Source organism: Hylobates moloch, unplaced genomic scaffold (genome assembly GCF_009828535.3).
Source record: "Hylobates moloch isolate HMO894 unplaced genomic scaffold, HMol_V3 SCAFFOLD_1, whole genome shotgun sequence".
NCBI lineage: Eukaryota > Metazoa > Chordata > Mammalia > Primates > Hylobatidae > Hylobates > Hylobates moloch.
This window is the reverse complement of record NW_026652276.1, coordinates 155,398,549-155,417,118: the sequence shown is the minus strand read 5'-3', so window position 1 is coordinate 155,417,118 and position 18,570 is coordinate 155,398,549. Positions and strand designations below refer to the sequence as shown.

At 39.0% G+C, this 18,570-nt stretch overlaps 1 pseudogene; it reads left to right on the top strand.

Moving 5' to 3' along the window:
- The first annotated feature begins 16,127 nt into the window (after positions 1 to 16,127).
- Positions 16,128 to 16,790, top strand: LOC116809617 (large ribosomal subunit protein uL24-like; annotated as a pseudogene).
- Positions 16,791 to 18,570: the final 1,780 nt, after the last annotated feature.

Sequence of the window (18,570 nt, the reverse complement as noted above, 5' to 3'; positions counted from 1 at the left end):
ATAGAAGAGACCTGGCCCTGGCTTTGAGGGGGCCCACATTCTACAGCCAAGCACAAAAACATAATTATAAATAATATAAAAGAAGTGCACTGTTGGCACAAAGATGAAAATTAGCAGTGAGGGCTATGGGATGATAGCCTGGGAAGGCTTGACAGAGGACGTGATTCTTAAGCTATACCTCAAAGGAAGAATAGGATTTGTCAAGTAAAGGTCTGAACGAAAGAAAGCCAAGCAGCCACAGAGGCAAGAAGAAATAAAAGAGTATGGACTTAGATGCAGGGCATTTGCACACCTGATAATTCACACACTTCTTGCATACACAACTCCAATTTCCATAGATAGTCTATTTTTGGATTAACTAGGGTTTAAAAAAACAGGTTTTTTAAATACATTAACATTTGTATGAATATCTGAAAGCATCTGCATATTAGAAGTGTCTATTATTCAGAACCATATGAAAACCAATAGTAATTAGTTTGAGCCCACTGCAGAATTGGGACACCCTAATGCTCTATTCCAATATTTAGAAATAGGGAGACCAGCTGAGATGAGAAAGGTAACAATCATAACTATTTCAATAGAGAACAATTTTAGCTATTTTTCCATCAGACAATTTATAGTTATAGATCTAAATTATTGCCGTAGTTTTACTTTTATTCTTTTGGATGCCATTTCTATGATGCCACATGGGAATATTATTTTAAATTTGAGGTTTACATTAAATCCAAGCTTTATTTTGTTTTGGTCTTTGTCTGTAATTTCCTCTCCCCAGTCACCACCACCAAACCCCTAAATATTAACCTTGTTCATAATGAGTTTGAAGTATTTATTTACTTTGGTTTTATAACCCTGCTTTCATTTTTTATGAATATCCTATTAAAATCAGATGTCACCAGAAATCTAGCGAACTCATTTTACAACCAGATTACTTTGTTTGTTTACTTTTTTCTTTCTTTTCTTTGTTTTGGGTCTCCTCTTCTTTTTCTGACTCAGTGTATTAGCGTTCTCTAGAGGGACAGAACAAGTGGAATAGATATATACATAAAGGAGAGTTTATTAAATATTAACTCACGCAATCACAAGGTCCCACAAAAGGCCTTCTGCAGGCTGAGGAGCAAGGAGAGCCAGTCTGAGTTCGAAAACTGAAGAAATTGGAATCCGATGTTGGAGGGCAGGAAACATCCAGCACCGAAGAAAGATGTAGGCTGGGAGGCAAGTCCAGTCTCTCTTTTCACATTTTTTTTGCCTGCTTATATCCTAGCCTTGTTGGCAGCTGATTAGATTGCACCCACTCAGATTAAGGGTGGGTCTGCCTTCCTCAGCCCACTGACTCAAATGTTAATCTCCTTTGGCAACACCCACACAGACATACCCAGGATCAATACTTTGTATCCTTCAATCCAATCAAATTGACACTCAGTATTAACCATCACACACACAAAGTTGTTTTATGTTTGGAGTCTCTCATTCCTCTCAGGCTATATTACATTTTAGATTCTCTGTTTATAGCATATCATCTTTTTTCTTAGAGTGTCTCTATTTATATGGCTGTACTGTTTTTCTAGGGCTGATGCAGAAAAATGCCAGAAACTAGGTGGATTAAAACAACAGAAATTTATTTTCGCACAATTCTGAAGACTAGAAGTCCAAAATCAAGGTGTTGGCAGGACTATGCTCCTTCTGAAGGAAGTCCTTCCTTGCCTCTTTTTACCTTCTGGTGGTTTGCTAGCAATCTTTGTTATCCCTTGGCCTATAGCTACATAAATCCATCTATGCCTGGTTTGTCAAATGGCATTCTCCCTTTGTGCCTCTCTGTCTTCACATGGCTGTCTACTTATAAGGACACTAGTCATATTGGATTAAAGATCCACCCTACTCTACTATTACCTCATCTTAACTAATTACATCTGCAAAGAACCTATTTCCAAATAAGGTCACATTCTGAGGTGCTGGGATTAGGACTTCAACATGTCATGTTTTGTGAGACACAATTCAACCCGTAACAATTACTGATATTGAGAAACAGTACAGGCTGTGCTCGAGGGCATGGGCTTTGGAATGAAAAAGCCCCAGTTCAAGGCCTCGTTCCATCACGAACTGTGACCTCAGGCCATTTCTGTAATTTTCCTATTTATAAAGTAGAAATAATGGCAATACCTCAGAATTTTTAGAGAATTAAATAAGATAATACATCAGTGTGATTAGCACAGTACCTGGCATATAGCAAATGTCCAGTAAATATTAGCAATTGGCATTATCTTAAGGATATAGGGGACTATTTCTAAATATATTCAGGAATCCCTATTTTGAACAGTATAAGAACTAAAACAGTAGGAAGTGGCAAAAGTGTTACCACCTTTAGCCTATGCAGTGTCATCTTTTGAAATTCTGATATTTTTGGTACTGTCTGCCAAAATGATAAAGAGTAACTAGGAAGACTCTTTGCATGGAGAACTGAGAATGTGCCACATGAAAACTCATTCCAAGAGAAGAGGGAGCTATCAATGACCAACTTGATTCCATACTACATTTTATTTTCAGAATGAAAGAGTGATTCTTAGGATAGCCTCCTGTCAGCCTGTCCCTGGCCCCACACTGTGAATTTCTACCGAGGTCTTAATGGCCATAGATGACTCTGAGTTAATACCCAAAGAGCAATGTCACTGGAAAGGGGTACAATATACGTTCTTTGGGTGATGAGTACCATAAAAGCCCTGACTTCACCACTATGCAATTTATACATGTAACGAAATTACACTTGTATCCTTTAAATGTATGCAAATTAAAAATAAATAAATAGAAATGAAAACCCAGAGCACAACTTGTAGTGTTTTGGTACACATCTAACAAATTCTAAAACAATATGATGGTATGAGGCATTCTATTCTAAACTAGTACAAATATCTGGGGAACTTTGGAACTTTGACGATCCTTGTAATGCCTGGTGGTCACAAAAGTATCTCTGAAGTGTCAGCTTGGTTGACGGAAACTGCAGTAGTCCCTGGGAGAAAAAACATGGAAACAAATCAGTAGCGTAAATAGATGTGGACGTGAGCACAGTGGTGCTTAGAATGCTTAGACTCTTTCATTGGTCCTAGCAAGAATTCTATTCGTGAAAGACTTTTATTATATCTGTTTTACACATGAGGAAAACTAAAAGTTGAAGAGTGGTAAATGTCAAGTCCAAGACCACAGAGCTAATAGGTAGAAGAAAAAAGTATTTTAACCCAAGCAGTTAAATTCCAGGAGCTGAGAATTTTCTAAAAGGAATTTTAGAAACCCTCTAGAGCATTGGTCAGAAATCTTTTCCTGTAAAAGGCCAAATAGTAAATATTTTCAGCTTTTGGAGCTGTATGGCTTCTTTTGCAACTACTTCACCATTTTTGCCATGGTAGTACAAAAGCAGCCGTAGACATATGTACACAAATGGGCACGGCTGTGTTCCGATAAAAGTTTATTTCCAAAAACAGAAGTCAGCCAGATTTGACCCACAGGCCCTAGTTTGCTAATCCCTGACTCCTTTTAACTGCTGTGGCAAATGATTTGTTCAGTCTTATTAAAGCATCACTTACGAAAATAGCATTTAAGGCTGCAGCACCACTTTCTCGTCTATTACTGTTAACTTCTCTTAAATTGGTAAGGTGTTAGTAATCTGCACTGATGTATTTCACTTAGTGCATCTAGTCTCCTTGGGTAACAGAGACAGAAACAGACCCTTGATGTGACTTTTCCATAATAGATCACTCATTTTTGCACCTCTTACTTCACCTGTTCGTCACCTGCATGCTGCTTGCTTACATTGACCTTCATCGTTTCCTACACCTGTACCTTTTTCTTCTTAGCTACCCTCTGTCTATTTTTTTCTGAAAGGTTACCTGGTTTCTGAATTTTTTAGTTTAAAAAAAATTATGTGACTTATACTACATTTGCTGTTTTTCCCTTCTTCTGCTCTAATTTTAACACATTTATGTGCGCTTATAGCATCTGGGACTATGGCCACACGTAAATTCTATGAGCACTTCAAATGGTTAGGAAATTCAGATTTAGTGAGAAAACTCTTATGAATTCAATTTTATTCAAAAGTTTAGTTGCACTAGAGGCCGGGAGCAGTGGCTCACGCCTGTAATCCCAGCACTTTGGGAGGCCGAGATGGGCGGATCACGAGGTCAGGAGATGGAGACCATCCTGGCTAACATGGTGAAACCCCGTCTCTACTAAAAATACAAAAAATTAGCCGGGCGCGGTGGCAGGCGCCTGTAGTCCCAGCTACTCGGGAGGCTGAGGCAGGAGAATGGTGTGAACCCGGGAGGCGGAGCTTGCAGTGAGCCGAGATTGCGCCACTGCACTCCAGCCTGGGCGACAGAGCGAGACTCCGTCTAAAAAAAAAAAAAAAACCAAAACAAAAAACAAAAGTTTAGTTGCACTAATACAGCATAGAAACACTGAGAAAGAGAAACAAGATGAAACACTGCACATCTAAAGTGGAAGTAAGCTTACTACATTCCTTAAGACTGTTTATTAGAACTGGAAGGAATGTAACTACCAATACAGCCACCATTTTCTTTTATTTTTTAAAAAAAGAACACACACTGGGTCCTATTGGAAGGTGAAGAGTGGGAGGAGGGAGAGTATCAGTAAAAATAACTAATGGGTGGAAGGCCGAATAATAACTGGGAGATGAAATAATCTATACAACAAATCCCCATGACACAAGTATACCTATGCAACAAACCTGCACATGTACTCCTAAACTTAAAAGTTTAAAAAGAAAAAGGAAAACTGAAATCAGGAAATTCAGAGTCATTTATTTAACTAGTTATAGAGTTCTTTGGAGAGCTGATTCTAAAATCCAGATCTGCTGGTTCGCCATGTAAGGGCTCTTTCTAACTTCATGAGACCTGAACATAGTGGAACAAGACAGAAGCATTTTCAAAGCATTTTTTTCTTCTGTTGATCTAACATATTGCATCATTATTCTTGGTTCCGATCCCTCAGGTAAAATGACTGGAATCTGTTTTCTCATCTATTTTCCCGCCCCCCTCCAGTGGTTTACAAACATAAAGGTCAGAGTTGATTCGTTCTTTAAAGAAAGTTCAGTTTTAAAAATAATCTCCTCAAATCAAGGATCCTTCCCTTCTTTTTCACTAACTTGCAGAACAGTCTCAAGGTGAGCTAAGTCTGCCTTTGCCGGTCTTCCCACCTGTGATGTGAGAGTAACTTCACCAAAGAACAGTTCTGAAAATGCCACTCTGCTGCTTACTCATAAACATTCAGAGGCTCCTTACTGCCTCCTCAGACTACAAACATTTCCTTGTCTTCAAGTTTTCCTTGTTCTTTGCTTCACATAAAAACAAAACAAAACAAAACAAAACAAAACAAAGCTCTGTATCTCTCTATCTACCATTATTCTTATCAAAACCCTTTCATTGGTTTGCTAGAGCTGCGGTAAGAGAGGACCACAAACTAGATGGCTTCAAAACCAGAAATTTATTGCTTCACAGTTCTAGAGATCAGAAGTCTGAAATCAAGGTGAGTAAATTTCCAGAAATCTATTTGAAAGAGTTGGTTCCTTCTGAGGGTTGTGAAGGAGAATCTGTTCATACCTTTGCCTTAGATCCTGGTGGTTTGCTGGTGACGTTTGGCATTCACTGGCTTGTGGCAACATATATCCAAGCTTCACATGGTCTTCTCCCTGTGTCTCTCTGTCCAAATTTTCCCTTCTTATGAGGACACTAGTCAGATTAGATTAGAGCCCACCTTAATGACTTCTTAATTTGACTACATCTGCAAAGGCCTTTTCTCCAAATAAAATCACTTTCTGAGGCAAGAGGAGTTATCCTTTCAACATATGACACACATGTGACTTTGCTATGAATTCGTAGAGAGACACAATTCAGCCCATAAGAGCCCTCTTTGTATTTCTAGGCCTTATACAGAAGCAATATCTTCCATGAAACATTTCCTACCTCTAGGTTGAGATGTTTTCCCCTGCTGAGCCTCTTAGTAACCATTCCTTCTTTCTACTTCATGACCAATTTCTTGTAATCAGGGATTGTGTATTTCTCAATTTGTTACTTTACCCCAAAGTCTATCATGTTGCCTGGTATTCAACAGACATCAAAAAATGTTTGCTGTAAGTTGGGCACTGTGCCTCATACCTGTAATCCCAGCCTTTTGGGAAGCCAAGAAAGGCGGATCACTGCGCTCAGAAGTCTGAAACCAGCCTAACCAACATGGCAAAACTCCGTCTCTACAGTAAAAGAAAAAAACAAGTACAAAAAGTTATCTGGGCTTAGCAGCGCAAGCCTGTAGTCTCAGCTACTTGGGAGGCAGAGGTGACCGGATGATCTGAGCCTGGGAGGTCAAGGCTGCAATGAGCTGAGATAGCGCCACTGCACTCCAGCCTGGGCAACAAAGACCCTGTCTCACCCAAAAAAAAAAAAAAAGGCCGGGAGAGGTGGCTCACCCCTTAATCCCAGCACTTTGGGAGGCCGAGGAGGGCGGATCACAAGATCAGGAGATTGAGACCATTCTCGCTAACACGGTGAAACCCGTCTCTACTAAAGATACAAAAAAATTAGCCGGGCGTGGTGGCAGGCACATGTATGTAGTCCTAGCTACTCAGGAAGCTGAGGCAGGAGAATGGCGTGAACCCAGGAGCTGGAGCTTGCGGTGAGCCGAGATGGTGCCACCGCACTCCAGCCTGGGAGACAGCGAGACCCCATCTCAAAAAAAAAAAAAAAAAAAAAAATGTCTGCTGGGTTGAAGAGAAGGTTTTGTCTTCTATACTCCAGATCTATACTCGAGTTCACAGGGATTTTCATGCAGGTTAAGATCCAAGCAAGGCCTCTACCCTTCTAGGTCATATTTTCACCATAGTGATGATAAATAGTACAGTATTGATTAAGAGAATTGACTTGAGTCCTAATTCTGATTTTGTCACATATGTCCGTATTTATATAACCTGATAACATTAGACTCTCACAAATTTCCCTCAAATTTTCTCATTTATAAAGCATGACATGTAATCCCTACCCTAAAGGATTTGACTGAAAGTTGATTAAGATAATATATGCAACGTCCTAACCAGTGATAGCTAATAATACTGTTGTCTAGGACACCTGGATAACCTATTGCTATTTATAGTGCTGACAAGCTTTTTAAAGGCTTTCAAGAAGTTTTTAAAGACTTTAACATGTTTATAGATCACAGAGAAGCCTCCATACACACAGAGAAACTATTTGAGCTTGATTCATGAAGAGGAAAAAAAAATAAGAGACACTTTATATAACCTTAAGGAAACAGTGGTCACTACTGGTCAAGGAGAACAGATAGCAATTGTGCAGAATTAAACTACAGATCCTACCTTTGACTATTTAGTCACGCCTCACAATTAGCCAGAAGAGCCATTTTCAAATATCAAGGGCAATACAAATAGAGTTGTTATCATCATTCACTCTTCAAAGCAATGACCTTTACTTTGGGCTAGTTTCTTTGGCAAGGAAGTTTGGCATGAAGCTGCTAAAGTAACATTAAACGGCAAAAATCTGTTCTTGTGACTATGCTATCTTAATGGCAATTTAACAAAACACCTAATTTCAGGCTCAGAGGTAAAAATGCTTAAGCAACCCACCTGAGACTCCCAAGCGGCTTATTTATCAAAACAAGTTAAAGTCACCTTCTGAATAATTGTTGTGGAGGGGTTTTCACACAGCAGAGAGGCACATTTTCTGTGGATTGAATGATTGATCACTAAGTTCTAGTAACAGGTGCATCTTGCTTCTGGGGCCTTGAAACATGACAGGCTGTAGACAGACTATTAAAATCGCTTTGCTAACAAAGAAAAATCAATTGTTCTCCACAAGGAGGTGCCCTCTGGCGCAATCAATATACAATAGTACAATGCTGGGCTGTAAAGCCTGTGAACAGATTTAAGCTTTTGATTAGGTAAAAGGTGGAGAGGGGAGCTGTTTTCATCTCTGATGGACTCAGAAAGATAAAGATATATTTTGCTATAAGTTGCATTTGGTTTTTCTTCAGTAGATCAACTTGTTAAAAGCACAGCTGGGTTTTTTTGAGTATAGTGCTTTGTAAAGTAGCATCTTACCTGTTTTCAGGTCAAGGTATGTGGTAGAGAGCTGGAGTTGGAAAGGGGCATACTTATGAGACTAGTCCAAGAATCAAAATGGAAGGACACATGGGAACAAGAACACTATCAGTTCCATTGTTACGAGTTGAAAAGTATATAATGTCTGTTATTTTTCTGCTACATATAAGAAATATATGAGTTTATATGACAGTCGGGTAGTGGAACTTTTTGTGCATTTTTCTACCAACAAATCAGTAATCATCTGTCATTTACAGACATATGTTTCAAGAATAGAAAAATGGCATTTACAACCTCTGTATTTTCATAAAGCTTTGCCTGTGTGCCAACAATATTTGAAGCAGATACAAAACTCAAAATAAAACTCAATTCAGGCTATTCAGACAGGGGAAAAGCACACTCTCAGTAACAAAGAACTTTATGCTGAGAACATGAAGTGCTTTTTCACTCAAAGGAATGTTATAACTGAATAGTGTAGACAAAACCCATTGAACAATTGTCAGTAACATTTTGTACTTAGAATGTGTATACGTGAACATATTTGAAATTCCATCTTTAAAAGTGTTAAATGGTCTAGATTTTATAAAATGAGCAACGTAATTCAGTATTTTCACAGAAAATTAATTATATGCATTAATGGAGCATACAACAGAAGTAAAGATGTTTTATAATTTGCATGGTGTTGGGGAATTCAAGAAGGTAATTTTTGTTCAATATGAATCATCTCATAAGTATCATTCACTAAAACTTCCAATTTCTTGAGTTAAACCAGATTAATCTTGTCCCTCTGAGTTTGTTTCAGCCATAGAGAAGTCAAGTAAATTGCCAGACATAAAGCCATGCAATTTTCAATCCAGACATCCAAAATAAAGATCTGGGAGTCTGACAGGGAGTATTAGGGACTGAAGCCAACCTTCAAAGATAGCAGTCTAGTAGAAAGTCAAGAGCCAGAAGAGATTCGAAAGCGGGTTTGGCTGTGTACTGTGCCCACTCTTCAACTGGAACAGCTTAGACATAGCTATCAATGATCCCTCATCTGCATCTCCAGAAGAGGGCTGTATTCACTTCTGACCAGACACCCTCAGAGTCCATACATTTTCCTAGTGAAATACTAAAGAAAGTTCTTAGGCAGATGAAACTGATGAAAGAGGGAAGCGTAGAAATGAAGACAGAATATGTAGAAGAGCAGCAGGAAGGATAAAGCTGTAGGGAAACCTACATGAAAGAAATCCAATGTTTAGGTGTGTGTGTGTGTGTGTGTCTTTGTGTGCACACACGCATATGCATGTGTGCAGTTTGGAAGTCATTGCATTGTCCGAAAATAGTAAAAGTCTTAATTTACATCAGACTTTCATTAGAGAGTATCATAATCTCTAGATGGATATTAATATGTTAAGGAATGTTATAATAGTAAAAATAGTAAAATAATGTGTCACTAATAAGCAAATGAGTATAGAATGTAATAATTAATCAAAAAATGCATAGAACAGATGACAAATAGAAAGCAAATTGGAAGATGCTAGATTTAAGCACAGGTCATATAAACACTTTCAATGTAAATAAACTAAAATTACAATCAAAAATGAAGATTAAAATAATCTAAAGAAACTAAATTCAATGCTGCTTTTAAGAGACATTTTCAATTTTAATATTCAAAAACATTAAAAAAAGATGATAAAAATTACTGAGCAACACTAAAAGAAGCTTGAAGCTACACTAATATCTGACACTGCAGACTCAAGCCAAGGCACATTATTAAAGATCGAAGAGCTATTTCAAGGCACTAGGAAAATATAATTCTAAATGTGTATACACCTAATAACATAGCCTCAAAAGATGTAATGCAGAATTTTACTGAACTACAAGAAGACATAGTCGGTTTCACAAATACATTGAGAGATTTTAAGACACCCCTCTCAGCAACTGATAGGACAAGCAGATACATCAGTAAGGTTATAGAAGAGTTGAACAACTTGATTATCTAAGTTGACGTAATTGACAAATATAGTGTACCCGACCCAACAATTGCCGAACACAGGCTCAAAGTAAAGGGAGTTGATTTGGCTTAGCTATCAAGGAAGTCTGGACTTACATCTTCAGGTTTCAGATATCCTTGGACCAAGGGGTTTAAAAATATAATATGAAATTTAAAATTTTTTTTTCTGTCTCATTTCTCCTTAATTTTGCATATTGAATCTCATTATCTCCTATACAAACCAGCTGTCTTTTTAAGACCTGAGAGTATGGTGTCAAGCAACTGTAAGTTGCTCCTCATTTTTGTAGGTTGATTTAGGAACCTGCAGCTTTACTGAATTTGTATTAGTTCTAACAGTTTAACAATGCTGGACATTTAGGTTGCTCTTTTCTTTTTATATTCATTTTGATCCTATACTTTCTGTGTCTCTCTGTATACCCTACTATTGTTCTTGTTGCCTTCTGCTGTTTCCTGTTCTCATTCTTTCTCTGTGTTGCTGCCATCAAATCTAAACATGTAACAGGTGTTTCCACTTTCTCCTGCTATGGCTACACCACTATGTTTATCCCCTTCTCATGCCCATAGTTATGCCTAGATCTGCATGTACATTGGGATTCTATGATTGTCTGGATATGAGATATTATATTCACTCTAAGAAAAATTATTTTTCCTCCAGGATTAGAAAGAAGGCAATGTTCCCAGGCCTTTTCCAGTGTTTCTCCTAAGCTGAGAGTATATTTACATCTCCCTGTAGCTAGAAATAAGTCAATGACTCTAATATTCAACAAACCACCCTGAACTCCCATAGTCACTTACTTTAACTAAAAAGATTTCATTGATTTGTTTTTGCATGGTTACCTTTTATTCAGAGATATGGCTTTGTTATTTTTTTCTAAAATGACCTTGACATGATTTGCCTCCTGGTTGATTGAACATCAGCAAAAGTTAAATAATGGCACAGCAGCTTATTCTGTGACCCAAAATATTCCCTTCTAAAAATTTAGCCAAAAAACTATCAGATAAAAATACAAACATAAATATATATTTTATAATGGTGCAAAATAAATAAAAGCAACCCAGAAAAAACTAAATACCAAATATCAGAAAACTGGTTAAATAAATTGCAGGATGTCTGCTAGGTGCGGAGGCTCAAGCCTGTAATCCCAGCACTTTGGGAGGCCAAGGTGGTTGGATCACAAGGTCGGGAGATTGAGACCATCTTAGCCAACGTGGTGAAAGCCCGTATCTACTAAAATACAAAAAAGAATCTACCTGGGCATGGTGGCGCACACCTGTAGTCTCAGCTACTCAGGAGGCTGAGGTGAGGCAGGGGAATTGCTTGAACCCAGGAGGCAGAAGTTGCAGTGAGCCGAGATCACGCCACTGCACTCCAGCTTGGCAACAGAGTGAGACTCCATCTCTTAAAAAAAAAAAAAAAAAAGTAGGGTATCTATACAATTAACTTTGATATAATCTTTAAAAATTATACAGGCCAGGATAATCCCAATACTTTGGGAGGCCAAGGCAGGAGGATTGCTCTGGCCCCAGCCTAGGCAACATAGCCAGACCCCATCTCTACAGAAAAATAACAAATTAGCTGGGCATGGTGGTGCAAACCTGTAGTCCCAGCTACTTGGGAGGCTGAGGTGGGAGTATCACTTGAACCTGAAGGTGGAGGCTGCAGTGAGCCATGATTGTGCCACTTCACTCCAGCCTGGGCGACAGAGTGAGACCCTCGTCTAAAAATAAATAAATCAATAAATAAAATTTATACTGTACAACATTTAAGAACATAGAAAATTGTTCAGGCCAATAAGAGGTTGTCAGTTGGTTATTCCAGAATTACTTCTAGGTTAGATAGCAAAAGCTGGGACTAGATAGAATTTCTTCCTCCAAAGGCAAAACGAAAGCAGAAACAAAAGCAAAAACTAGAAATATTCTTGAGGGAAACTGCAGACAACATACATGGATTTGAAAATACTTTTCTGTTTTTTACCTTTTCAGGGCCCAAATCAGTTTGACACAGTGCCTTGTGTATTAATAACTTTCCAATAATAATATACCTTTATAAGAAGAGCCTCCCCATGGCCACTTCCCGGGTTCAGAGCTTCACCATATTCAGCCTCCTTGCTTGTCACACTAAGGATTCGACCAAGGACCTTACCAAGCTCAGGGAGGAGCATCAGACTCTTTCAGCAGTGTGTACAGTTTATATTCCTCTTCCGTAACCTATCACCGTTGGTCAACTTTCTTAACTCATCTAGCTATCCATTCCAAGCAAAGTGATGAACCTCACACAAATCCTCCTTTTACTTCCTCCAGCCCATGGACAAAGTTGGGATATATCTTATGCCAGAGACAAAATGACTGAGTTCTCTGGAAGCTGCATGAAGAGGCTGTATTACAGCCTATGCATAAGAGCCTTAATATACCTGTGAAAGGTAAATAAATGCAAGTCAGATCTGAAACACCCAGTCAACACAGCCCAGGATAATTTTGCAATTGGTTTTCATGTCTTTGATCTTCTGCATCTAGATGACAAAGATGGGAGACACTAACAGACCCTGTATTAGTCAGTGTTCTCTAAAGGGACAGAACTAGTAGATTAGATGTATATATAAAGGGGAGTTCACTAAGGAATATTGACTCACACAATTACAAGGTGAAATTCCGCTATAGATGGTCTGCAAGCTGAGGAGCAGGGAAGCCAGTCAGAGTCCCAAAATCTCAAAAGTAGGGAAGCCGACAGTGCAGCCTTCAGTCTGTGGCAGAAGGCCAGAGACCCCCTGGAAAACCACTGGTGTAAGTCCAAAGTTCCAAAGCTGAAGAACTTGGAGTCGGTGTTCGAGGGCAGGAAGCATCCAGCATGGGAGATAGGTGAAGGCCAGAATACTCAGCAAGTCAAGTCCTTCCATGTTCTTCTGCCTGCTTTTATCCTAGCTGCACTGGCAGTGGATTAGGTGGTATCCACCCAGACTGAGGGTGGGTCTGCCTCTTCCCATACACTGACTCAAATGTTAATCTTCTTTGGCAGCACCCTCATAGACACACCCAGGTAGAATATTTTGCATCTTTGATCTAATCAAGTTGACACTCTTTTTTTTTTTTTTAAATGGAGTCTCGCTTTGTCGCCCAGGCTGGAGTGCAGTTGTGCGATCTCGGCTCACTGCAACCTCCGCCTCCCGAGTTCAAGTGATTCTCCTGCCTCAGCCTCCTGAGTAGCAGGGATTACAGGCACATGTGAACATGGCCAGCTAATTTTTGTATTTTTAGTAGAGACGGGTTTTCACTATGTTGGGCAGACTGGTCTTGAACTCCTTACCTCGTGATCTGCCCTCCTCCACATTCTAAAGTGCTGGGATTATAGGTGTGAGCCACCACCTGGCCGACACTCATTATTAACCATCACAGACCCATTAGTGCCTTTCCTGGGCCACATGCAAACAAAAAGATTTTCTCTAAACTGCCAATTGATTTACACCTTCTCCTCTTCACATCTATACACACAGGAAATTTAGAATTCCATTGTTCCACTGTCCTCTTGTGTGTTTATCAAACTCATGCTGGAACACGATTCTTCAATTTGCTTGATATTTATTTATTTATTTATATTTTATTTTATTTTTTTGAGATGGAGTCTTGCTGTGTCACCCAGGCTGGAGTGCAGTGGTGCGATCTCAGCTCGCTACAAGCTCTGCCTCCCAGGTTGAAGCCATTCTCCTGCCTCAGCCTCCCGAGTAGCTGGGACCACAGGTGCCCACCACCACGATCGGCTAATTTTTTTTGTATTTTTAGTAGAGTTGGGGTTTCACCATGTTAGCCCAGGTGGTCTCGATCTCTCTACCTCGTGATCTGCCCATCTCGGCCTCCCAAAGTGCTGGGATTACAGGCGTGATATATTTATTTTATTAAATTATATCTTGTAACCAGTCAAATTTAAACAACTTATTATTTCAATCAGTTATAGGACACCAATGCGGAATACAGATAAAAGAGGGAGATACAGTTGAGCGTGAATTTTAGAAGGCTTTCCCGTGCTGTGTTACATGTTCATTTCTGCCACTGAAGATGCCTCCGGATATTTGAAAGATCTCTATCAGATGACACTGGGTACTAATGCTAACCTGCCTAAGGTGAAGGTGGCAAACAAGTTCAAGAAAAAAGTCACTGTAGGCTTACCTGTATTAACTCTTATGTTCATTTTACTTATATTCTTCAGTTGTGTTTCAAAGGAGCTAATTTCTATAAATCTCTTTACTTTCATTCTCAATTCAAATTCCTGGTTGAAAAACACTCCTGGAGTGCATGTTTTATATAATTCTGTGCAATTAAAATTGTATTCTCTAGCAAGAGGTTTTTAGTAGCTGAACACAAAATGGTAACTGACAAATTATAATCAACAAATTCACCTTTTACCTCCACTTCTTTGTATCTAGTCATTATAAAGATTATTTAAAAATTTACCTTATATTGTCCATCTTTTTGTATCCTATGATTGGGACTCCCGTGAAGCTTTATACAACTAAATAACACAGGCATCTATGATTTTCTCCAACTGGACAGATCAGTTTTAAGATCCATGGGCTTGCGGGTAAAGTAGGTTTGCTGCTCCCTCGTTACCAACTTCTCTGAGTCCAGTGAATACCCCTCCAACACACACAACAGATTATATGAAGAAAGTTTATTCCTTACAGATAGGCAACAAAAAACAATGGAAGCCTAGAATTCCTCATATTTCAGTCCCCCAATGCTCAGAAAAGCTCACCAAAATGGACAGTCTCATCTGCCCTTACCCTGCCTGAACTGCAGCTGAGGAACCCCAGAAAGCAGCCCACCTTAGGTTTTATACCTCAGGATGATGGGATGTGCTGGGCTGAAGTGTTGAAGACATCGTGTTCTCCTAGGGGACTGAAACAGAGCCCAGGCTATTCCAGCTACCTCAGGATGTTGCATTCCCAGCACATTCTATGATTAATTTTGAGAACCATAAGCAAGAAAGTGGGGAGAGCTGGATCAGTCCAAGATCACTTAGAGAACTATCTTGCAATCACCACTTACAACTGAAGTTGTTGATTTAATTTACTTCTTTGTAAAAGTAGAACCACTTTTTTCATCTTGTTAATTTTACTCCTGATGGTATTTATAAATCATATTACAGACTCCCATGATTCTGAATAACATTAACAATAGTAGCCTACCTGGCAAATTCTATTAGTCATTAAAATTGTGGACTTTCCTGACACTATTCCTATAGACACCACTAATACCTGAATTTTCATGATATTCCTTAGAATTATTGGTCGTATTTTCCTCCTTTTAAAATTTTACATCTAAGTGAACCAACTTTGCTTAGTCAACCTCATTTACTTTCCTGAATTCTAGAACTTAGCAAATGAGTTCTTTTTTTTTTTTTTTTTTTTTTTGAGACGGAGTCTCGCTCTGTCGCCCAGGCTGGAGTGCAGTGGCGCAATCTCGGCTCACTGCAAGCTCCGCCTCCCGGGTTCACGCCATTCTCCTGCCTCAGCCTCTCCGAGTAGCTGGGACTACAGGCGCCTGCCACCACGCCCGGCTAATTTTTTGTATTTTTAGTACAGACGGGGTTTCACTGTGGTCTCGATCTCCTGACCTAGTGATCCGCCCACCTCAGCCTCCCAAAGTGCTGGGATTACAAGCGTGAGCCACCGCACCCGGCCAATGAATTCATTTTTATTTGCTTCACATGTCCATGTTTTTGATCATGCTCTGTTTAACCACCAGTGAGTTTCTGTTCATAACTCAGTCACTACCTCATGTATTATCTTCCTCACTAACTGTCAAAGAAGAATTATTCACTCCATTTATAGTCTTGTACAGTTTTTTTATATGATAAGTTGATTGACGTGCTTCACCTGTTACATTATAAACTCTGAGAGCAAGGGCCTCATCTTATTCAGCTCTGTATTTTGAGCATCTACTACACTGGATGACACAGAGGTGAAGATACATAACTGTTAGAAATGAATAGATGCGTCTTTTGCAGCCATCATCGAAGCGGGAGCAGCCAAAATGAAGTTCAATCCCTTTATGACTTCCGACCGAAGCAAGAACCGCAAAAGGCATTTCAAAGCACCTTCCCACATTCGCAGGAAGATTATGTCTTCCCCACTTTCCAAAGAGCTGAGACAGAAGTACAACGTGCGATCCACAGCATCCGAAAGAATGATGAAGTGCGGGTTGTATGAGGACACTACAAAGGTCAGCAAATTGGCAAAGCAGTCCTGGTTTACAGGAAGAAATGTGTCATCTACATTGAATGGGTGCAGCGGGAAAAGGCTAATGGCTCAGCTGTCCATGTAGGCATTCACCCCAGCAAGGTGGTTATCACTAGGCTAAAACTGGACAAAGACCGCAAAAAGATTCTTTTTAAAAAAAAATTGTTATACTTTAAGTTCTGAGATACATGAGCAGAACGTGCAGGTTTGTTACATAGGTATACATGTGCCATGGTGGTTTGCTGCACCCATCAACCCGTCATCTACATTAGGTATTTCTCCTAATGCTATCCCTCCTCTAGCCTCCCACCCACCCACCCACCAACAGGCCCCTGTGTGTGATGTTCCCCTCCCTGTGTCCCGCAAAAAGATTCTTGAATGGAAAGCCAAATCTCACCAAGTAGGAAAGGAAATGAGCAAATACAAGGAAGAAACAATTAAGAAGATTCAGGAATAAAGTAATCTTATGTACAAACTTTGATTAAAACTTGAAATAAAAAAAAAGAAAGAAAGAAATGAATAGATGCGCTACCCTAAAGCCAGTTAAGAATGAGATAATTACTGATCTGGAAGAACGCCTGATTTGGAGACTTATTTATGTTACCACCCTACTGAGAGGTAGTGTGAAGGATCAGGACTAAGTTTCCCAGGATTTATTCTGAACTTGATGCATATGCATTTCAGCTTATCCTGATCTACTCTGTTAGACTCCTGTCCTAGTCCTACATTACAGTGTTTCCTTTTCCCCATGGGAATCAAGGATATAGAGTTGTGAAAGAGAATGTGCCAATCAAATACAAAGACTCTAAATTCTGGCCAGGATCTGACACAGAGTGTATTCTGAATAAATATTTGACAATTTAATTATATTCCCATAAGGTTATCAAGCTGTCTAATAGTCCTTGATATATGACAAACAGAAGAGCAAAATAACACAGAGAGACATTCGAATGCTATCTGAGCCATACTTTCTTCCAAACTGCTACTAAATAATCAATTTTTAAAATACCAGTTTTATAAAAGAAGAACAAGAAAATACTTTTCTTCTGTGACTCAATAATATAAATAGCATTTGTGATTTTCAGTTCCAAACTGAGCTCAGATTCTACTGGCCACTAGTAAAACACTACTCGCAGGTAATAAATTCATTGGCTAAACTTGTAAAACAAGTTAAAGCTAAACAGTTAGTTGATTACCTTCTACTCATGTTTTACTAGTGGCCAATAGAGTCTGAATTCCATTTTGAATTTAAAAATCACAACTATTTATCCTAAAAGTGTTGCAACTCAAAACCAATACATGTGCCCAGTGCACCAGTCACCTGAAACAGAAGACATTTTAAAACACATTTATAGTAAAAAAAAAAAAAAAAAAAAGAAAGAAAAAACAAAACAAACGTGAGGAGAAGAAGAATCCAGAAGAGATATTGCAAAGAACAAAACTTTTTTGTTGTCATTTTGTTTTCTTTTGAAATGTTGCTTTCTTTTAAATTTTATTTTATTTTAAGTTCCAGGACACATGTTCAGGACATTCAGGTTTTTTACACAGGTAAACATGTGCCATGGTGGTTTGCTGCATCTAACAACCCATCACCTAGGTATTAAGTCCTGCATGCATTTGCTGTTTATCCTGATGCTCTCTCTGCCCCTGCCCCCCACCCACAACATGCCCAAGTGTGTGTTGTTCCCCTTTCTGTGTCCATGTGTTCTCATTGCTCAGCTCCCACTTATAAGTGAGAGCATGCGGTATTTGGTTTTCTTTTCCTGCATTAGTTTGTTGAGGATAATGGCTTCCAGCTCCATCCATGTCCTTGCACAGGACATGATCTCATTCCTTTTTATGACTACATAGTATTCCATTATTTATATATACCACATTTTCTTTTTCCAGTCTATCATTGATGGGCATTTGGGTTGATTCCGTGTTTTTGCTATTGTGAATAGTGCCGCAATGAACATACATGCATGTGTCTTTATAGTAGAATGATTTATATTCCTTTGGGTATATACCCAGTAATGGGATTGCTGGGTCAAATGGTATTTTTGGGTCTAGGTGCAAAGAACAAAACTTTTAATGGGAGAAAAGATAGAAAGATGAAATTAGTATCTGGAGTTGATCTATTATTGTATATTGTATTAACCTACTAATGCATAAGGTTGTTTTTGGTAAACCTGTTATATGTGACGTTTACTAATCCTTCCCCTGAAGCAACAAAACATGCTCTTTCTTTACCAGGT